General features: G+C 41.8%; 1 pseudogene; it reads left to right on the top strand.

The window, feature by feature from the left end:
- The first annotated feature begins 7794 nt into the window (after positions 1–7794).
- LOC149303074 (cytosolic carboxypeptidase 3 pseudogene) lies at positions 7795–9981 on the top strand (annotated as a pseudogene).
- The last annotated feature ends 13746 nt before the right edge of the window (positions 9982–23727 follow it).

Here is a 23727-nt window from a genome sequence, read left to right as displayed (position 1 = left end):
TTTTGCCTGGCTGTTTGGGGGCAAAAGGGCCACATTTGGGACATGCGCATTTTTCAATGTTGAACTTTGGCATTTGGGGATCCACTGCCCATGCCCTATTTGGTACATCTTTGAGCCGGGCCATTTCAGTGTGGCCAATAAAGCCATATATTTTTGAAAACTAGACACCCCAGGGTATTTTAAATGCTGGTATTTTAACTCTTTGCATGCACACATTTTACCACCAGAATTTTTTCAAAGTTTGCAGTAGTATTTTTTTGTGTGTATTTTTCCCCCACACACCTACTTTATGTATGAATTTACAGCTCCTGGTTTATGCCGCTGTCACATGACACCCCAATATGTGTTCAGCAACATCTCTTGAGCGCAGTGATACCCCACATGCATGTCATTTGGGGGGAACTAAAAGGCCACATTTGGTACGTGTGCATTTTTCTAATTGGAAATTAGATGTGTGGCCATCCTTCCCCCCGTGTTATTTGGGACCTTGTTGAACCCGGCCAATTGAATTTACCCCATCAAATCATAAATTTTTTAAAAGTAGACACCCCATGGGCATTTAATATGCCAGTATTTTAACTCTTTCCATGCGAGAATTGTTTTAAGCTAATGTGCTAATTTTAGGACTTGCTCACAAAAATATATTTTTTATATATATATTTTATTTTAATTAATTACATTTTTTTTCAACTTGAAGGTTCCCCTGATAGTGACATCAGTGGGAAATTATTTTTACATTTTACTGTTTTTTTTACAATTTTTTTTCTAATTATTGTTAATTTTATTTTATTTTTTAATTTATTTTTACTAATCACACTGTGATTAGAAAGCTGGGCTCCATTGACTTGCATGGTTGAATGCAGTACCTTTATTCAACCTGCAAGTGGAGCCAGAGTTCTCTAGAGGGTCAGGAGACCGTCTAGCGAACTTTTTCACCTTTATTGTTTTTTTTCCCGGGCCGCTGCCATCTTGCAGATGGCGAAGATCACCGGCAGCTGCGGCTGTGACCGCTCTCCGGAGCGGTCACAGTCCATCCAAAGGTAAGTGTTTGGTGTCGCTGGATGCCTCCTGATCGAGGCATTCCAGCAACACCATTTAAGTTTAGGAGGTGATCGTTGATCGCCTCCTAAACTCTTTTAAAACGGGCGTCCGCCGCCATACAATGTATGGCGGTTGTTGACGCCCCGGGGAGAGGCATTACAGCAACGGCGTTTGGGTGCAAAAAGCGAACGTAGATCGCTTTCTGCACCCGTTTAAAGGCGTGCCGGTTCTGGCACGTCATTTGTCATAATCGACTTGTTTTTCCGTGCCGTGCCAGAACCGGCAATTGTCATTAAGGGGTTAAAGAATGATATAATTTGCCACCAAATAACGTTAATACATACCTTGCTATTAAGTAGTCTACTTTCAACATTAGCACCTTCGCTAAAATACTGGAATCTCTGATAAGGTAGCGCAAGGCCTTGAGTCCAGCAGCTCGCACTTCCTTCGCTTCATTTAACAAAGCTAATCGCAAACTGTAAAAAAGAGAAAAAGAAAACAATTTTTAACATCCACAATCAAAAGGGTTTTTAAATATACTTCATACATGTACTGAGAGGTGTAGAATATGTTGAGGACCTTTCTTTTTTGTTTTGAACAGACCCTGCAAGATTATAGACATAAAAACCCTTATAATACTAATGGCATTTGCTTAAGATTAACCTTTTAAATGTGGGGTGGCATAAATTGGCAAGAAAATTTGTACTTAAATGCAGTTTTTTTTTATACAAGGCAAAGCTAATTGCAAAACAAATTACTCAGCAGGCACTACTGAAGGTGGTGGCCATCCAAGGGGTCGGCAGGCTGACTAATAGATGATAGATTGCGGCACTTACCAAATAATTATGTGTTCGTACATAAAACCTAATTTTTCTTCGCTGTGGCCAACTTTGCATAGAAGCTGGAAAAGAAAAGAATATACTTTTTAGAAACTATAAACAGACATGTCAGTAGGTTCAGTTACCAGAGAAAAAAAAATAACTCCAGGAATAAAATTCCGACGCTCCTAAATAATGCAATGAAACAAAAACTATAAATAAGTGTTGTATCTGGATATAAAATGTATTCGGCATTTGCAAAGAACCCATCCAAAGCCAGAAAAATAAGTGATTTAGGTAATTAAGTTCCAACAGCATGAAGATACAAAATAAACAAAAAGGTAGCACCGCAGACCGAATAAAGACAAGATGCCTTGGGCTCAGATCAATGCCCTAAAACTGAAACTTATGCAGAAAATAAAAAGCATACTCAGAAGTTAACTTAACTTGAAGGGCCGACCCCATCATTACATACCTATTCTTCCAAGCACAGGATAATAACTAAAGGACAGTCTTTGGAGGAACAGACTTCATTAGCATCGCCATTAAGCATCCACTCAGTGTGGTGTTTGAGCTGGGAAAGTCACCTAAAACATCAAGACTGACAATGGCATCTACCAGATCTTCAGATTATTTTATTGGGAGTTTATTGGAACATAAAGTAGATAAAACCAGGTTTTTGTCAATGCTGATCTACATTTCCATATTCAGCACTGGGATTATACTCCAGGAAAAAAAATATTTTCTATGATGGGAGTTCCTGTTTAACTGTATACTTGAGGCAAGTACCTACTCATTATCCTCGATTTTTGAAGCTAGTACTTGTGACCTGGAAGCCCCCGGGAAATCAAAATACTGCACCCATAAAAAAAAAATATGCAGACCACATATTGCCTAAAAAGCCATTAAATGCAGATTTATTTATCTTTAACAATAGATGGTTTATGTATAAGGTATCCGATGTCCACAATGGTTATTGCGGCCCCTTCAAGTCTGAAGTCTGACTGGGAAAGGAGATGCTCAACTGTAGTGAATACTCTATTTACAGCATGTGAGGAAAGTGCGACGTAAGCAAAACATTTTCCCGCTCTTCAAGTTATCATAACTCACTTAGCACACATCGGTAGTTGCCTTACTTACAAAATGAGTATGCCCCAAAATTTAAACACACTTGGTTTTAAAGTCTGGTTAAAAGTCTGTTCACTCAACTGAATCACTTTCCAGATGGGGCAGGAACGCAGATCAGTAAGAGGGAGAGAGGATCCCCTCAAAGCAAAGCGATGGCACCAGGCTCCGGTCTGGGGATCAGTGGGGTCTTCAATGACGTTTCTTAATGTATAATTCAGCTGTGTAATAAACATGGCTAAAACCAGCTTTTACTGCATAACGATTACAAGCGGAATAAACCGCGGAGGCCATTTAAAACTCGCTACCACTAGCCCCAATGTAAGTGTTTTTATTCTAGTCATCCATAAAACACAAAGACAATAAGTAACTCAGAGATATCAGTGAGGTGTATTTCTGGAACCTATGGATATATTCTAGACCAAAGATCAAAGCGCTGCGGTAGCTACTTATTGACTACGTTCAAGGATGAGTAAATACGAAGCTCAGCTATTAAATACTACAGCTGCAGGGCCTGGGTCTCCTACAACGAGGCGGTCTTCTGTGCAAGCACTGGCGGGTCAGACAATGACATATAAAGTATAACACAAAAGAATCCTAAAACACCTCTCATATGTAATGTCGTCATATAAACTTCTTGGTGTATAAAAGGATCATATCTTGAATATAGGGAAACGCATGATAAATTGTATACCAAGAGAAAAAGAGTTCCAAACAAGCCCTTCTATTATAAAATATATTACTTTATTATACAAAAATATAAAAACAGCATTTCAAAAGTTGGAAAGGAAAGTCTCTTGGAAACAAATCCGAGCATGTGGACCCATGCATGAGGTTTGGTATGCCATCGTGTCCAGCCAAGTACCAAATTACTATTTTTTGCTACCCTGGAGAACTTTATTTTAGGCTTTCGTGCCACTTAAGCACCAAAATATTTCTAGGTTCAAAACTTACCCTGTACACCTTCTCTAGTCAAATGCAGACCCTCTAATAATGTTCACCATGAGACCACGTGAAAAGCCTTGTGAATCGTATGAAAGAGGCAGCGCTGTAGAACGAGTAAACACAGGACATAACTCATGCATTATATAACAACGGAGGGGCATGCTCAAACAAGCCTACAACGAAGAAGATACGTGACTAACGGCAAACGCCAACGCAATGTATTCAGTCAAGAATTAAAGTTTAAAGCATTACAGTTGTGGTCTTTTATATAAGAATCTTGAACATATCCCTCTTTCCTGTTAATTGGTGTAAACAGCTGCTTATAAACGCATGAGAACATGAATTAAAAGGGTACTTGTGGCGTTCCACCGAGGACAGGAAACAGTATGAATGGTGTTACATTGTAGAAATGATACATTGCAGATCTCTTCTGAGGCTGTAACATTGTTGTTATGCTGTGTTTTAGTTGATAGCACTTTGTACGGTTTGCCATAACAGATCATCTATAACTTCACTGGCGTTGATATTATGCCATCGGAGAAGCAATTAGTACGTTTTTGATACTTGTTGCAGAAAAAAGATGCTGAAATAAAGACCTTCGCCCATGTGTTTCAGGCCCTATTTATTAATATACAGTGTCTGGGTAATAGGGCACTTTAGCAAGCAATGCATTGCCAAGTGTCATCACACAACTCAGAAGTACGAGGCTAAGGATACAGAATAATTGATGTGCTTTTAGACAGAGGCGAGAATGTGCTAATATATACTAAATATAGCATTAAATGAAAGGGCCCCGGGTGAGACGTATGCCAAGGGATGGGACGGCAGCTGCACAGAACACGCTCAGCAGCCTGGAATTCTACAATCTCTTCAGAAATGACTAAGCCTTTGGTATGAAAAACGACTGACCTCATCGGCATTCCGACTATTCCGCAGCATCCATCACTTAGGTGGAAACCAGTTTTACTTCTTCCAGCCAGAGCCCTCGTAATGAACAAAATCACTAACAGAGATGTATTTCATACAAGGCCGTAGAGCCGTTATACACCAAGCACGGTTTTCCGAAGTCAAAGTGCCCGGACAACTGCCTCTTTAAAAGGAAAGCTGGAAATCTTAAACCAAATCTACAATGCAAATAAGACGGGCAAATGAGATTCGCCACCAGGAGACTCCTGGATATACCGTCTGTTTTGGACAAAACTCCATTTACATCAATTTACCGGTGGCCAAGACGGATCAGTCTGTTAAGATACGATATTGCTGTTCTAATATAAATTAATCATTTCTGCTTCTTATAAATTAACATTTTCCTCTTTGCTTTAAGCTTTAAACACTCTCCTTCTCCTCACTGTGATCACAGACTAGACTAACAACAAATATATTAATACAACAATAAAACTGAAAATACTGTAATAGTGCACCTTATTATTTATTATCAGCTTATTATATATTGTAGCTACTGAAACGCTGCTTTTTATTTCTGATGTCCAGAAGTACCATCAACAGTGTTGCACCACATACACAGAGCTAGACAGAACGGATTTGAGATATAAAAGTGCTTGAAAGGCTGTCAACCATCCAGGAGGAATCTCTAGGTGTCTATACTTCATCACTCCGGGGCGATCAGGTTCCAGAAGTAGATGTGTAAGGTCACATATGGACATCCAGCAGCTTGTTAACCTTGGATACAATAAAACCAGCTGTGCACGCCGTCATTACAGACTCTAGTTTATGGGTAGTAAATGTTATGTCTTCCAAGATGTAGCAGCGAAGAGGCTTAAGCCCGGGATAAAGATAACACTTGTAGTTCATGACTAAATGGAACTAATTATTAATCCCTGGCAGCCGCACAATCACCAAATTGAACCAGGTCAGGGAAGGTAACAAATCGCTTTGCAGACACCCTTGATCTACAGATGCCACAATGGCGTCATGACAGTATTAATATAAAAGGTAGGTTGACAACCTCCCGGCTCGTTACTTACCACTAGGATGGCGTACAGAGTAACAGCTTACAGAAATACACAGTTGCAAAGATAGCTTATAAACCACATCAACTTTTAACGTTTTCTCGCTGGCAGAGCTGGCTTATACTGAAAGCTTTAAATGACTAAGCTCATTTTCAGATATCTTTCTACAGGACCACAAACAAAACATCGAGTAAAACCAAAAGAAAGAAGAGATAAGCAGAGATGTAACATTTCTTTGAAACAGAAAACCAGCAAACGCCACGTACAGCCAAGAAGAATATCCAACAAAGAAGTGATCAAACAGTGACCTACGAGATGTGAACAGACTATGGCATCTCAGAATAAGGTCATCCATGTCAGACACTTATTCCTTTAATTCCAAGCGTCACAATGACATAACATACCCCTTACTGCAAACCAGTCGCTGAGCATTCAGCCCACAACTGGCACATAAAGGGGCACGAGCCTCTACAAGGAGAAACTGCAGCATGGACTGTATTTAACGCTCACGGAGAAAATGGTTTTCTCTCCATGGGACTTGCCCTTTAAGTGTTTCATAAAAATGGAAGCGCACCTCAGCAAACAGTTTCCACTCTGAATGTTCGTACAGTTCACAAGTAAAATAAAAACTAACACTGTGGGTTTACCGTAATATAATTCATTAATAACCCAGAGATTTTCATGTTGGATAAAATTATATTTCCTAACAGCCTAAATTCACTAGATAGTTATTGTTTTTTCTATCTTCTTAATTAGCCAACCACTTAAAAATAAAAAAATCAACTGGTTTACAGACTATTATTTAACATGAACATTAATCTCTTTCCAATCCAATACATTTCAGTAAGACGGAGCTGCTTGGTATAATTTAGTGATGCGAGAGAACCGGTGAGGGGTCTGAATACGTTTTCACTGTATTTACTGGCTACAGGAAGTTTCATATATACTCTGATTCTGATAGCTTGAAAGCTTTCACACCAATACATTATGGGAGATATATATATCCCATAAAGTACACATTTTTACTTCAGCTGGTTTCTACTAGATAACCCATCTTTACAATTCAGTGGGATATACATACATTTAAGCACAATTCATAGAAATTGCACAAGAACATTATGAAAAAGGAAGACAAGATATTTACCTTAATAAAATTGTTCAGATGGCCCAGCTTTCGCATGTTTGAGACTCCATGAAGTTTGGCCACATTTTGTAGTATTTCTCTCAAGTTATCACTAGGTTCTGTAACAAACATAAAAAGGGCTACATTACAAAGGATTCATTAACTATACTCGAGAATGGTATTTTTAGCCAGAACATACCTTAATAAAAAGGCATTTTATTGCTGGGCATAGGCCTGCATAATGCATTAAAAAACAGGGACTAAGGGCCTGCAAAGTTGCAGATTTAAAATCCCCATACGAATGTGAAATGAATGTGAAAACAAAGATTCAGTTTAGATTAAAAAAATTTGAAATGGCAGCAAAGGGATGTTAATTCAAGAGCATAAATATCCATTTATTGATGAGATAGTATTTTCCATTTTTAAAACCTTTTCATGTGGTCCAGTTTCCAAATGAATGGGAGGGTCTGTAGAATCCATCTAGATAAATGCTTGGCAGAAGACGGTTAGCCACACACACTATATATATATATATATATATATATATATATATAGATATATATATATATCTATATATATATATATATATAGATATAGATATAAACAAACACATACACACACGAATGTGTACATCACTGTACTACATTGTGACATCACTGCAGCTTCTATCAGGCTGAAAGCAGCAGAGGCAGCAGAAAGAGGAGTGTCTGAGGGAGGAGAAGGTGTCCCAAAGCGAAGTCTCTCTATTCCAGAGCCTCTGTACAAGGCCAAAATGCGACGTAGAGACCCACCGAGCGTGGAGTCCACAAAAGGCAAGATGACCCATCTTGCGATGGAAGGAAAAAACCTTTACAAGCCCCCTATCAAAAGGATCCCCCAGACTATGTTGGATGACCAGTCTGTCAAACGATCTGCCCGACTAAAGGGACGACGGGATCTCTATGGGGTGCCATCTGACAGCTTTCATCAACTGCCGAGATGGCCTGAAGAATGTGAGGTGCTCCAGGAGAAAGTTCAACATATCAACTGGAGTCCCTCCATTCCAGAGCCCATGTACCAGGCCACTGGGCAAAAGAAAGAATCACCATGTGTCTGTTCCACGGCAGGCAGGGTGGTCTATCTTGCAAATAAAGGGGACAAGGAACCCTGCTACACAGCCTCAAAAGCAGGGGGGAATTGCCCCTTGAAGGATGTTATACCTGAGAGCTGCAGAGACCTTGGGAACACGTTGGCTTTTGAAGCACGTTTTGAGAGTGGGAATCTCCAGAAGGTGGTCCAGACTGGTGAATATGACTACCAGATAACTCTCCGTACCGACCTGTACACCGAGCGTCACACTCAGTGGTTTTACTTCAGAGTGACAAACACACGAGCCAACGTGCCATATCGCTTCACTATTGTCAACTTCAGGAAGCCCAATAGCCTTTACACCCAAGGCATGCGGCCCCTCATGTATTCTGAAACGGAAGCCGAAACCCGCCGCATTGGCTGGCACAGAGTTGGCGATGACATCAAGTACTACAATAACAACTTGAGGCAGTACGAGAGTTCCTACTATTCTGTTTCATGGACCTTCATGTTCCCACATGACATGGACACCTGCTATTTTGCATACAGCTACCCATACACCTATTCTAACCTTCAGGACTACTTGGCCAGGATCGCCAAAGACCCAAAAAAGACCAAGTACTGTAACATCCGGGTACTCTGCCAGTCCTTAGCTGGTAACAGGGTGCATGAGTTGACCATCACAAACCCTACCACCACAGCCACAGAATGGAGGAAGAAAAAAGCTGTTATTATAACAGCCAGAGTTCATCCGGGAGAGACCAACAGCTCATGGGTAATGAAAGGGTTCTTGGATTTTATTCTGAGTTCCCATAAAGATGCCTGTCGTCTGCGAGACACCTTTGTCTTTAAGGTTGTGCCCATGCTGAATCCAGATGGAGTGATTGTGGGAAACCACCGCTGCTCTCTTGCCGGTCAGGACTTAAACCGGTTATATAAGAGCAAGTTGAAGGAGTCTGCTCCATCAATATGGTTTACCCGCAACATGATCCAGCGTGTGAAGGATGAACGGAAGGTCCTCTTGTATTGTGATCTTCACGGGCACAGCGGAAAACAGAACACCTTTATATATGGTTGCTCTGCCAAACGCGGTCAGTCTGCAATGGGCAACTCTGGCGAGCGGGTTTTCCCACTCATGTTTGCCAAGAACTGTCCAGAAAAGTTTTCCTATGTAGACTGCAAGTTTAAAGTGAAGAAAAGCAAGGAGGGCACAGGCCGTGTGGCTGTGTGGAGAATGGGGGTGAATAATAGCTACACTCTGGAGTCCACATACTGTGGATCCACGCTGGGAAAAAGATGTGGGACCCATTTTAGCACCAAAGACCTGGAGTCTGTGGGACATCATTTCTGCACTACATTGTTGGAGTATTGTGATCCAAAGAAAAGGGCGGAAGCGGATGAGATCTTGAAGCAGAGTAAAGGCCGACGCCACAGCAGTTCAACCAGATCATTTTTACACCTGCCTGATCTGGATGACAGCACTGATGAATCGGATAGCTCAGATTCCGACGGGGTCCCTGGCCATCAGGGCCCAGCTAATAAGGTGATGCCCAAAAAGAAGGTACTCAAGTCGGTGAACGAAAGAATTGCCTCAAAGGACACAAAACAGTGCTTGCAGGACAAAGATGACACCGTAAGGCGGAAGCAGCTCATCACCGTGGATAAATGTTTGAGCGCACTCGCCAAGCCAATGGGTCCTCCACAAAAGACTTACGCCCAAGAGAAGGTGTCCCAAACTGCTAAGGCCAATCTTCCTAAAATTCAGAGTGGTCAGTCCCACCAAGATCCCAGCAGGAAGAAGGTCTCAATTGTTAACCTGGTTTTTAATGCCAAGGAGAGCTCATTACAACCAAGGAAACTCCCCACACCACAAACTCTAAAGCGGAGATGACTGTAAATGGGGGAGGAATAAAAAAAACAAAAGACGAACTAAATTTCCAATGACCCGATCACCGGTTGTTTGCCAGTGACACAGGGAGGTACGCACTTGCGGTCTACAGGCCAACCCTCAACTGTCATTGTACATGGATCTTTTGTTTTTGATGCATTGTTGTAATGAGAATTAACATTAGTCCATTATTGCTAGTTAGTATTAGTTAAGATTATCTACTTAGGCTGTTAATAAAGTTCATAAAAACTTAATATCATGCTGTGTTTTTACAATTGTAGTTCTTGCATAATATATTTTTGTACAGCTGCATATTAGCTATTTGTGCGTGTTCTAGTTCTGCTAGCTCCAACTACTAGACAAACACCCTGATTTCTTATAACAGTGCCTGTTGTAAATAGACAGACTTAATCACCCATCCGCACACTTTCACTAATAAAAAGTCTATGCAGTAACGGACTTCAATAGCATTGCCATAAAGAAATGTATGGTGTTTGAGCAGGGAAAAGCACCCAAACATCTAACATAAATGACAGCAATGGCAGCCTCCATGTCTGCAGAGAAAGGAAGTTTATTGGAACAAAGAGTTCACTAGGGATGCCCAAATATATCGGTGGCCAAAACATGTCGACCGAAAATAGCATTAACGGCTGAAAATAATCGTCCGCAGGGTCCAGGCTGCTTAGCTGTGTGAGCAGAGTCTCTTGTACCGAACAGGGGAAGCAGGAACCCAGAGGAGTCATGTGAATTTATTTCACGTCACATGACTCTGCTCCATCCCTGCTTCCAGTGGGCATGACAAGATAAGTTGTTCGCACAGAGAGCGAGAGAGGTCCTTCTAAACGCATTCGTATTGCGACCTTTGCTGCCTGTGCCACCAGCTCTGTTGTAGGATTAAGAACAATATATGGTGCGGTTACTTGTTAACCAGCAGAAGCTAATGATGCCATTAATGGAATGACTGGAAAGAAGAGGTTAGTTCAATAAAGACGGCTTGGGTGGAGGCAAGATGAGGCAAAAAAGTTATCACTTTGAGCTAATGTAGGACAGGTAACAATTCTGCCAAACACCTGGCAGAGGCACATAATCCAAACACAAGCTAGGTACACGCACACGGATAGGAGTGGAAATTGTGGTGGTACAGAGTGAAATTACTTGATGGAGCACCAAAAAGATGAACAAAATCAAAATCGCAAGAAGATTTCGGCTCAAACCGAGCTTTAATGTAGGGAATTCCTCAGCACCAAGAACCCTGCACACTTCCCTGACAAATTGATCCTCAAGTCATCTCTGTTCTGCGAACAATGACTTGAAGATCAGAGTGCAAGGCCAGTATTTGAAAGGCAGCCGAGTTTTAGTTACTTATTTCCTAAACTTTAGATGTGAAAAATGCTTTAGCTGGGAAACACTTTACCCAAACACTCTATGAAAACCTCAAACAAGTGAGCAAAGCAAGTATTCGCTCTCGCCTCGCCTTGAACCCGAGCAGCGGTGGTTTGGTGTAAAGCTGCAGCTGGAGACTCTTACAGGGACAAGAACATTCAGCGCATCGCCCTACATTTCTAAGAACTGCTTTGTCACTTATTCATGGGGAACATACATCGTCGGTATGTGGAAACCACAGTGCGGTGCCATGAGCGAGACACTCAAGCTGTAAATGCAAATATGTATTTATTGTGGAAAAACGACGACTTTTTTTCAACCAAGCACAGAGAAAACACACAAAACATAGAAAACAGCTTTGGGTTTTAATTCTTAAAAAAACAAAACAGAAAAAAACCATGCATATCAGTAAAGCCCCGTTTTGGTTTGATGACATAAGAGTGAGAATGCCTGTTATATCCTAAATGTATCTCACCTTCCCTATAATATTATAATATAATTCCACAATAAGACATTGAGACGTAAATCTCTGCTGTTGGTATTTTGTTGGGAGCTCCTTTTAACAATTACTTTTTGCTGTTAACATTCACAGCTGCGTGAATTCTAGATGTAGGTGTTCGTCTTTTAAAGATTTGAATTATATTAATTTATTGAATGTCGTAAGTACTGTATTCTGAGTCAATTTGACATATGACTTGCAGTAGATCTGTATACCTAAATCTGTTAGTCGTTGACGCACACTGATGTTTGTGCTGAATTAAGTAAAATAGACTGAAATGTTCGCACAAATCATTTATCTGAACAGTGCTGCACACTTACAAGCTTCACAGACACTCACCTCCCATTGTTTATCGGATATGCTTACATTTCCTGCAATGTTTGTTCAATGCAACTAATGCACCCCAATTCTAAAGGGTACCAAAATAGCGCCCCTTGTTCTGGAATACTTAACTGTAATTCATAATATGATTAGTATACATGATTATTATAATGAAACAGAAGTGTTTATTTTTTGTATTTTCATATTACAGTTTTTTCTTTGTGGCACATTTCTCGTACAGACGTTATAGCGCTATTTTTTGGGAGATAATAAACCATTTCAGCGCCATTCACTATTGTTAGTTTAAAATTTTGCTTTCATTTTTAAAGGGTGAAAATACACTTTATAATACTCTATTAATACTTGTTAGGTTGGTGGCCTTAAATAATAAGCGGTATATGAGAAGGCTTTTAAAGGTTTTTTTTTTATGTTTTCACTGCTTTGGTGGTGTTAAATGACTAGTGATCCTCTGGTGACTTTTTAGACCACGATGATCTCTCTTGTAACTTGAGATTACCCCCAATTAATTTCTCTGGGGCCTTGTTTACTTGCTGACACTGTTGGAACAGAATGCTCAAACCTCTGCCAAGGTATTCAAACTGTCTTGGTATAACAATGCTCAGACTGAGCACCATTACACTGTTGAGCTTGGAGGCTCAATTGTCTGTCCATTGATAGGCAGCTCTACCTGTTGAGCTAAAATAGAAGAGGAAGTAATAGTATGCCCTTCATCCTCAAGGGGTGTTTTTTTTTTTAAGGACATGCTTTTATGTCCTCCAAATAAAATGGGTTAAACAATGCCACAAAAATTTCTAAGATAGAAGACATACTTTTTAGGATAAGCTTAAAATTTAAGACGGTATTTAAGAAAGTATAAGTTACTTTATTTGACTTACAGCATTGTCTGCTTGCAGGCAGGAAATGTTTTCATTAATCTTTACTCCTAAAGAGAGTGCATTGTTTGTGCAAGAAATGCCAGTTTTCTTTAAATGCTTCATCGACCTGGTACAAGTCACTGTTAAAAATGAACACAAAGATATGGTTCCTTTTATTTGAAAGCACTTTGTCACTACAATATATCTTAATAGTATTCAAGTTGTTAGGTTAGGTGTCAAACAAATTAGCAAAGTGAAATCCTGTGTACAATTCCGAACAGATGGGATCGTATTGTAATTCCGCACATAATGTCATAATGTATGCATTTCTCATTAATGTATCAACTCAAGTTTTTGTGGTCCTGCTATTGTCATCACTCTTATGGTGCTTTTTGTTTTAACCGGCTTAGAACATTTTGTCCAGAAAACAGGAACGGGGGAGGTGGAATTTTATTTGCGCTGTTCTTGTATAGGTAACTCATAATTAACCTGTCACTCGCAATCTTCGGGTTTCTGTGCAATGTCTGCAAATGTGCTGATATAACTGCTGTCTTATTTTTTCAAACAAACAGAACCTGCAATTAATAAATCATTACACCAGATGGGACCTGTGACAGCCAATCAGTTCTCAAGACTTTCTCAACTTTATTACGAGTGAGCTGCAACGTAAAAATAACAATTGTTCCACTTGATAGGAACCGTTAGAACAGCTCCGCTGACATTTTTTGATACCTGCCTTCTTTTGCGAAATACAGTATTGATTGAATTAAGACACTCTCCCTTGCAAGAACTAGCACACTTGGAGCTTTGTGTGCCAATGGCACGGACATGGCGCTTCAATCCAGAAATGCCCATGAACGTTCACTCCTAGTGTTTGTGCAGGTGTATGGTACGGTGCACACGCACATATATAGATGCCATTTGGGTTCCATAGTTTACAGGGGCTGCCCGCTGCTGAAAGTTCACAAACACAATGTCCTCGATGCAAACATGGATTGCTTTGTCATTGCTAAAAAATGTTTGGAGAGTAACAGACCCTGCCACACACTTTCCCTGAGCATTACCACATTGTGTCCTCTCTCCAGATCTTTACTGCAGCTGAACGTGCAGCATCTTTCTCGCGTATGATTGAGAATTGCACAGTGTACATCTTTAAGGCTTTTAAAACATGACCTCCTCGTTAAATCATTGCCTGTTCAACATACTAGTTCCTGCTACACTTAAACTTGCTTCTCCTACCGCCTATATGGTTCCTGACCATAGCTACTGTGCAACTACCATAATGTTGTGTTACATGACCCTGTTCCACCTTGGTGAGTGTGCCCTGTTTAATATTGACCTGATGGGTCACTGTTATAAGTGTGCCTCCGCAGTGTGTCCCTGGCGTAGACAACACTTTTGCTGTGGCACTAGTAAAGCCAAGTAGTATTAAACTAGCATTGCTTGTATAGTACACTTTGATTGCACCAGTAATTTCTTTTTGTGCATACCATCTAATAAAGAGGTGTAATAATGGCACACAAATGACGTTGGATGAAGTGGATTATAGCTGCACGCTCCAATGGCGTACACAATCATCTACAAATGACTAAGAGACACACATGTGAATTGGCCGGATGTAACATTTCATGCTAATGATTCTTAGTCCTTTTTATGCATGTGACGTATAACATTTTAGAATGTAATATTTCTTAGGGTAGCACAAATCCTAAATATCATTCCTCCTGTTTTGTTTTTTAATATTGGAGCCTATTTTGCGTAGAATACATGCTATCTACTCTGTTTCATTTTGTTCTTAACGAAGCTGCTGCCACCAAAACCTAAAAATGTAAGCAGGGAACATGCTTATGAACACTTTCTGTACATGGGCTGTAGCATACTTAAATACAAGCTGTAGCTTGCTGAAATCAGTAAGGAGGTCTCAAAGGCAACTAAATAGGGAATGATATAAATAACATGGTAAAAATACAACCTTATAATGGCAGCTAATGTCACTCAGTGAAAGAAAGTATGTTAGCAAAAGGAGCCACGATTAAGTGATGTATAGGTGTAAAGAACATGCATGCTACCAAGTGATATGGGGATTATTTAAAAAAAAATCTCATTTGTTACTTGATCCTCAAGCCTTCTTTTGAGTCCTCTCTCAAGGTTCAAGGCAGATTAGTGCTATACGAATCTCCAGACACACAGTGCTTGTGCTGATGCAGCTTCCGGAGGTGATTTTTTTACTTGTTATCCACTTCAGCACTCGGTGGCCCCTCTCTCTAAGTGTGCATAGTCTTAATGGCTGATCTGTTTTCACTCACAGATGCTTCCAGTTCACAATAATAGCACTTACAGTGGACCGGGGCAGATCTAGCAGGGGAGAAATTTCACTGACTTGTGGCAAAGCATCCTATGACGGAGGCTCCTATTGTGCATCAACTCTTTCTTTACTTAAATAGCAGCAAAGAAAAACTACATAAAAAAATATAACATATAGCAGGGATGCCATAGACTGACCTAACTCCGCCTCCACCAAAGTCTATATAAACCCCTGATAAAACAAACAAATCCTCTTTCTTTGCTGGGGGATTTTCTACTTTATATTCCCTTCTGAATTTATTATTACCTCATGTATATTCTTATATTCATATATTGCTTTTAGGTTCATCATTTCAAATTGTCTTTTGTGTTTTCTTTTGATTATATTCCACCTTATTTAGTTTTCTCTCCCCCTTTTACTTTTAACTGTATCTTTCCCTATATTTCAGCTGTTTTTTCTTCCCTAATAGAGTTGTTCTCCTTAACTTTTTTCTTCTTCACTCCCCGCCTCCTTGTTGCGGCCGCCATCTTGGATTTCGTAATTTGCCGGTTTCCTCTGAATTTTGCGTTTTTTCAGCATTTTGAATGCTCGTTTTTTCTAGGGAGATATCCCAGTCATCTTCCCTCTGTCTCCCTGTTGTCCATGATGAAATGTAACCTCTTTTGAGGTGTTTTTGTTTTGCAGCAATTTTGCAGCGAGTGACGTTGGGGGCGTGGTTTCGGAGCTCCATTGGTAACGGAGTTTCTGTGGTGTTAATAACAGGTAGCTTGTGCGCAGTTTTGTCTCCCTATTTTCTCTACTCCCACTGAATTTCATCCTTCTTACTTTTGTAAGGGTCGGATAGTTTGGATCCTCTAGAATTTTGGTCTGCTTATTCTGACATTTAGTTATGTCTAAGAAAGCTGCTTCCTTGTCCGCAGGGGATTTTGATGCCCCACAGGAAATGTCTCAAGGGGGTGGCAACCCTCTTGTGCATCCATCTTGTGGATTGCATCCACTTGTCCCACAAGAAGACGCTACGGATCTCCTACAGCACTCTTTGACGGAAGCTATTCATTCCGCTATGGACTCCATGTCTTCATCACTGTCTCGCTCAATTGCACAGGCATTTCAGCATGCACAGGTGGCGGGCCCCAGGGAACCTTCCCCTGTGGCCCCTCCTGAAATTTCCACTGCTCTTTCAAACCGTCTAGCTAGCGGTACAGGCAGAAAAGCTCTTCGTAAGTCCTGTAGGGCAGGTACCTCCAGAACTATGATGAACGATGATGATTTTCCCATCCTTGAGAGCGCTAATGTGTGCAAAAGAGCCTGTACTCGCCAGGCAGAAAAAGCGAGAAAATGGAAATGCGCCAGAGCGCTAAGTGAACATGATTCCGACTCGTCAGTAGAGTCAGAGGAGGAGGTACAATCTGACATCCCTTCTGAGTCCGGGGAAGAGTCAGAGACTTGTTCTCGGACTGGCGAAAAGTCTCGCCGTTCTCGAACTCCACCACGGGCGCCACATGGCAAGCCTGGTTTGTCTACCCACTCTGAGGCTGTTTTAGATCCTTTGGGTGAGCCACTCTTTGAGCCTGATGATTTACATCATCCTAGATCAGTGGAGTGGGTCCCCTCTGATCATATTGCACAATACCTTCAGAACAAGGTCAGACGCCCTCTGTCTAAAGAGACAAGGAATAAATTAAGGGCAGAATGCCCCCGCCCGTTGGTACCGGGCAAAGTTTGTGTTACCCCTGAAGTGGATCCTAAAATGGTTAAATTTCTAAACTGGGTTGGAACCCCCGCAGGGGTCTCGAGTCGGCTCTTAAGTCTTGTCAAGATAAAGTTCTTGATATGTTTGGTCCACTTACAAAGATTTTTGAGTTGTCTGATGCGGTCTTATGTGACCAACAGCCTTTAGATCCCCAGGTGGTGCGTGGCTGGATTCAAAGGGCAATTTGTATGGCGGGTAACGTCAATACCTCCATTGCCATTGAGAGACGAAAGGCAATTTTATTTAAAATTGAGCCGAAATTAGCTAATCTAGCTTTGACTGAGATGGGTAAGGACGCTGATGGCTTACTTTTTGGGGAGTCTTTTATAAAAGATCTGGGCAAATATGTAGGGGCTTTCACGGCACTTGACAAAGCTCAATCTTCTATGCGCCGGGTTTTCTCCAGACAGGTTTTTGCCAGGGCAAGTGGTTCCAGGGGCCGTCCCACTGGCCGCAGCCAATCCGGTTATAATAGACCAGGTAGAGACCCTGTTACTTCACCACGTAACGCCTTTCCAGACGTCAGACCCCAGACTCCATACCCGTTCTTCCCTCAAAGAAGCCGACCCTGGCGAGCAAGAGATGCAAGAGGAGCCCCGTCTAACAGACGCCCATTCGGTAAGTCACTTGTCTCCCCCTTTTTCCCAATGTCTTGTGGGGGGAAGACTCACCCATTTTTTAGACGTATGGAACAGTGTCACTTCAGACGCATGGGTTTTAGAGACAGTACAGGGTTATTGCATCGTGCTTGTCCAAATCCCATACCAACGGCGCATGCCCCCTCCTTTAGTGTTGTCGCAGGCAAATCGCATTCTAGTAGATTCAGAATTAAACGATCTAGAAGGAAAGTTGCCAACGAAAGGGCAGAGGAGGTCCCCAATGCTTTCTTAAGCAACATTTTTCTCGTGCTGAAGAAAGGGGGCCAGAAATAAACCTTCGGCAGTTAAATTCATGGGTCAGGTACCGTCATTTCAAGATGGAGGGTATCCATCTTTTACGGGATTTGCTTCTTCCCGGGGACTGGATGGTCAAACTAGACCTCAAAGATGCTTATTTGACGGTACCAATAGCCCCGCATTCCAGGGATTTCCTGCAGTTTCTTTGGCACGGGAAGAGATGGCGCTTTACGTGCCTTCCTTTCGGGCTCTCATCAGCGCCTTGGTGTTTCACCAAGCTGGTCAGGCCAGTAATGGCGCTTCTTCGGAGCAGGGTAGTTCGTCTCATCGTCTATCTAGACGACATTCTTATCCTTTCTCAATCCCTGGAATCGCTACAGCGTCATCTCCAGTGGGCTATAAGTCTATTACATAATTTGGGATTTCTAATAAATTGGGAGAAATCCCATTTAAAACCTACCCATTGTCTGGAATTTCTCGGTTTTGTTGTGGACTCGGTAGAGGAGTCCTTGTTTCTCTCAGCAACAAAAATTTGCACCGTTCGGAAGGTAATTCGGCGTACCCTGAAACATCATCAGATTTCCATCCGTCAGTTAGCACGGGTTATCGGCCTGTTAACATCTTCTATCCAGGCGTGCATTGCAGTGGTTAAGAATTTTTCACCTGCGCAGGGGCAGATCATACAAGGATCTCATCAGTCTAGACAGGGAGACCAGGGACGAACTTCAGTGGTGGATTCTGAACCTAGATGCGTGGAATGGCAGAGCCATTTTCGGGTTGCAACCGGAGATTTCCATAGAATCGGATGCAAGTCTCAATGGCTGGGGGGCCCGCTGTGGAGCAATATCCACAGGGGGCAGATGGTCCTCAGACGAGACAAATCTCCACATCAATTGCCTGGAACTGCTAGCGGGCTCGTTCGCGGTGAAGAGTTTGACTACTCATCACTCGGTCACGTGTGTCAAGCTGCTGATGGACAACATCTCAGCCGTACGCTACATAAATCACCGTGGGGGTACCCAGTCTGCTCTATTGACAGATCTAGCAAAAGACTTTTGGGAGTTTTGCCTCAATCACAACTTGATGGTCCGTGCAGAGTACATTCCAGGTCTTTCCAACCGCAGATTGGAATTCCCGTTTTATGAAAGACTCCAGCGATTGGAGGCAGGAACCCAGAATCTTCTCACAGATCCGCCAGTTATGGGGCCCATTCGGGGTAGACCTTTTCGCGTCCCGTTTAAATCGCCAGCTGCCCTGGTTTTTCAGTTGGAGACCAAATCCGGAAGCTCTGGCGGTAGATGCTTTCATGCAGGATTGGTCCAAAGTTCGCAGCTATGCATTTCCCCCCTTTTCTATGATACCCAGGGTTCTTCTTCAGGTACGCCGCCAGTTGGCCTCGATCGTTCTCATTGCCCCTTGGTGGCCGGCCCAGTCTTGGTTTCCCCAGGTGTTGGAGTTAGCCATAGATGTACCCAGGTGCATTCCATCCGACCCTTTCCTACTGCGGGACCCCACCGGTCAACCACATCCATTGATTTCGGAGCCAACTGTCCCTCATGGCCTGGTTAATCTCGGGAGAACTTGGGAGAGCTCCGGAATTTCGGATACAGCTAGACGACTTTTGGACAACGCATAGGCTCCTGGGACTAGAAAGTTTTATGAGTCAGCCTGGCGTGTTTGGTCTAGTTGGTGCACAGCTCGGGACATGGATCCCGTTTCAGCAGTTGAGGTGATCACTTTCTTGTCTTCTTTATATGATCAAGGCGGTGCATACCGAACTATAAATGTTTAACATTCGGCAATGTCAGCCTCTCACTGACATTGGGGGTTCCAGCGGGTCAGCATCCCCTTGTTTGTCGTCTGCTTAAAGGAGTCAGAATGTCTCTGCCTCCTCGGGCTAAGTATCATTACACGTGGGATGTTAATATGGTTTTGAGTTTGTTTGAGTTTTGGCCTACCAATGAAGAATTGTCTCTTCACCAATTATCTTCTAAATTGGTTACATTGTTCTGTCTTATTTCATGCAAGCGTGTTGCAGACGTGAGAGGCCTAGATTCGGATTCTCGTACTTTCTCTCCAGAAGGCGTTGTTTTTGACATTTCCCGTCGTATGAAAACTTCGATTAAGTCAATTTTTTACCCAGCTTTTACTGACAAACCTAAATTATGTCCGGTTCTTTGCTTACAGGAGTATGATCGTAGGTTTTCTTCCCTACGCCCTCATGATACACCCCAATTATTCTTATCTTTACGTATTCCTTATCATCCTGTGTCTTCGGCTACTTTAGCACGGTGGGTGAAGTCAGTCTTGCCATCTGCTGGTGTTGAAGTGTTTGGCTCTCACTCTGTCAGGGGAGCTTCGGCTTCCAAGGTCTTCTCATTAGGTGGTCGGCTAGAAGATCTTATGCGTGCTGCAAATTGGTCACGGGAATCTACTTTCCGTACCTTTTATTTGAAACCTATTTCTCATGTTTTTTCTTCAGTTATTGCGCAGCTTTAAACTTGCACAATAGGAGCCTCCGTGTCTTGTAATAAAATTGCATGATTTTACTATTTCATGACCGGAAGTCATGATTTTATTAAAGACACGGAGACGACTATGGTCCCACCCTTCTTTTCTCTTCCCTGCCCTTTTTTGACCAGAATTATTATAACATGCTTTGCTTAACTATCTACATTTTGAATTGTTTTCATTGATTGCTAGAATATATATCACACTGTTTTTCTTTATTTCTAGCTTGAAGCCCTGTGGATTTGGTTGATTTCAGAGTTCATCTACTTCTTCAGTTGTTTCGTCTGTGGAGATTTCTAGTCCATATGTCTGCTGCAGTTGTCAGTGCCGGATGGACGTTGTTGGAAGTTCTACTGTTCCCCTGTTTTCAGACGATTTTTTACGTGTCAAAGAAAGAGGATTTGTTTGTTTTATCAGGGGTTTATATAGACTTTGGTGGAGGCGGAGTTAGGTCAGTCTATGGCATCCCTGCTATGTTATATTTTTTTATGTAGTTTTTCTTTGCTGCTATTTAAGTAAAGAAAGAGTTGATGCACAATACTCGCCTCCGTGTCTTTAATAAAATCATGACTTCCCATCATGAAATAGTAAAATCATGCAATTATTGGTGGCAACAAATACTAAGACATGAATACTGTGTGCACTGTTTGCTGAATAAGGGATTTAATAGATATGAACTGCTACAGGAGGGTAAATGATTGCACCAGTGTTAGAAGCAATTATTTATATCAAAAATTAGAAAATCAAGGGACTAAAGCAATTGAGGAACAAAAGGTAATTTGCGAACTGAAGGGGAAGCCAACCAAAAGGAACATATCTGAAAGATCACAAACCATTAAATGATAAATTATATTATATCCATCATAGGTGTCATTATCTGTCACTAATATTATATTTCTGAGCTGACTAAAGTGTTCTGATGATGCATGTGACCACATGAGTGAGACTGATAATTGTAAGAGCTCTTGAAAAAAGCAAGGGTACTCCAAGAAGCTAAGGGTACTTCAGTCACATTTGCAGGCAATGTGAAGAACCAGTTAAAGCATTAAATATTTAGGTTCATTAGAAATATTTAGTTCATAAGCTAAATTATTCCATACTTTGCCATTAAGAAGAAAAAAACATATTAGACAAATTTTGTTTTACTTGTTGGATCAGGTTTGTATATTATGCAAGATTAATCTCAACCATCTGGGACAGCTATCATGGACCATGACAAATGTGGTTTGTAGGCTTACTCCACAACTGCTGGAATGCAAAACTTGTCTTCAGGGCCAGCTTTAAAGCAGCATGATACCACATGCATAAACCAAAACCTCTATACAGATCAGCCATAACATTATGACCACCATATATTGGGCAGCAACTGAACATTTCGTCCTCAAAGTTTGTCAGAAGCAATAAAAATGGGCAAGCATAAGGATCTGACCGACTTTAACAAGATCCAAATTGTGATGGCTAGAAGACCGGGTCAGAGCATCTCCTAAACTGCAGCTCTTGTCGGTCTGCAGTGGTCAGTACCTATCAAAAGTGTCCCAAAGAAGGAAAAGCGGTGAACCGGCAACAGGGTCATGGGCAGCCAAGGCTCATTGATGGACGTGGGGGGGCGAAGGCTGGCCCGTGTGATCAAATCCAGCAGACGAGCTACTGTAGCTCAAATTGCTGAAAAAGTTAATGCTGGTTCTGATAGAAAGGTGTCAGAACGTGCTGACCCCTGTATACTACTGAAAGCACCTACTATAGGCATCTGAGCATTAGAATTGGACCACAGAGCAACGGAAGAAGGTGGCCTGGTCTTCTGAATCACATTTTCTTTTACATCAGATGGATGGCCGGGTGTGCCACTTACCTGGAGAACACATAGCACCGGTATGTACTATTGGAAGAAGGCAAGTTGACGGAGGCAATGTGATACTCTGGACAATGTTCCTGCCATTAACGTGGATGCTCTTTTGACACGTACCACCTACCTAAGCATTCTTACAGACCATGTACACCCTTTCAGGGCCATGGTATTCCCTGATGGCATTGGCCTCTTTCAGAAGGATAATGTGCCCTGCCACAAAGAAAAAAATAGTCAGGAATGGTTTGAGGAACAAGTTCAAGGTGTTAACTTGGCCTCCAAATTCCCCAGCTCTTAATCTAATCGAGCATCCTTGGGATGTGCTGGACAAACAAGTCTCTACCCCTTGATGACAATTGACGTGCCAGACACGTCATGACTTTAAACGGTTGTAGAAATCGATCTACGGTCGTTTTCTTCACCCAAACAGTATTGCTGTAATGCCTCGATGTCGAGGCATTCAGCAACACTGAGAATGGCAACTGCGGCCATTGGCACCCCAGGGTGTCAATGTTCACCATAAATGATCGCCTCTTAAGCTTCAATAGTGTCTCTGAAATGCCTCGATAGCGAGGCATTCAGCGACACCGAACACCCACCCCAGGACGCACTGTGGCCACTCTGTAGAACTCTGGCTCCCCTTGCAAGTTGAATAGTGGCTTTCAGCCATGCACGTCAATGGAGCCCAGCTTTCTAATCACAATGTGAAATCACAATTAGTAAAATAAATAAAAATGTAAAAAAATAAAATGGTAACGTGTAAAAATAATTCTCCACTGACGTCACCATCAGGGGAACCTTCCAGTTCCAAAAAGATGTAAAAAACCCCAAAAAGTCCACACACAAGTTTATTTTTATGAGCAAGTCCTAAAAAAGAGTTATATCTTCAAACAATTCACGCATGGAAAGAGTTAAAATACTGGCATATTAAATGTCCATGGGGAGTGTACACAGGGGGCAGGATGACCACATATCAAATTTCCAATTTTAAAAATGCATGTCTCAAATGGGGCCTTTTAGCCCCCAAACAATCCAACAAACCCATGCATGGGGTATCACTGTAATCAGGTGATGCTGCTGAACACATATTAGGGTGTTTCATACCAAATATAGAATGTGTGTGGGGGAACCACCCCCCAAAAAAAAAGTTAAAATACCAGCATCTGAAATAGCCTTGGGTTTCCAGTTTTCAAAGTATATAATTTGATTGGGGAAATTGAACTGACCGGCTTCAAAGATATCTCAAATAGGATATGTGGGCAGAATTTTCCACGTCTGAAGTCCAATTTGAAAAATCCACACTTCCCAAATGTGGCCTTTTAGTCCCCAAACAACTCGACAAACCCATGCATGGGTGGTAACA

Source organism: Sceloporus occidentalis, unplaced genomic scaffold, assembly GCF_023333645.1.
Source record: "Sceloporus occidentalis isolate IW3139 unplaced genomic scaffold, rSceOcc1.0.p SCAF_16, whole genome shotgun sequence".
In the NCBI taxonomy this organism is placed as follows: Eukaryota; Metazoa; Chordata; class Lepidosauria; order Squamata; family Phrynosomatidae; genus Sceloporus; species Sceloporus occidentalis.
Note: the sequence above shows the minus strand (reverse complement) of the source record. Positions and strands in the feature narration are given on the sequence as shown.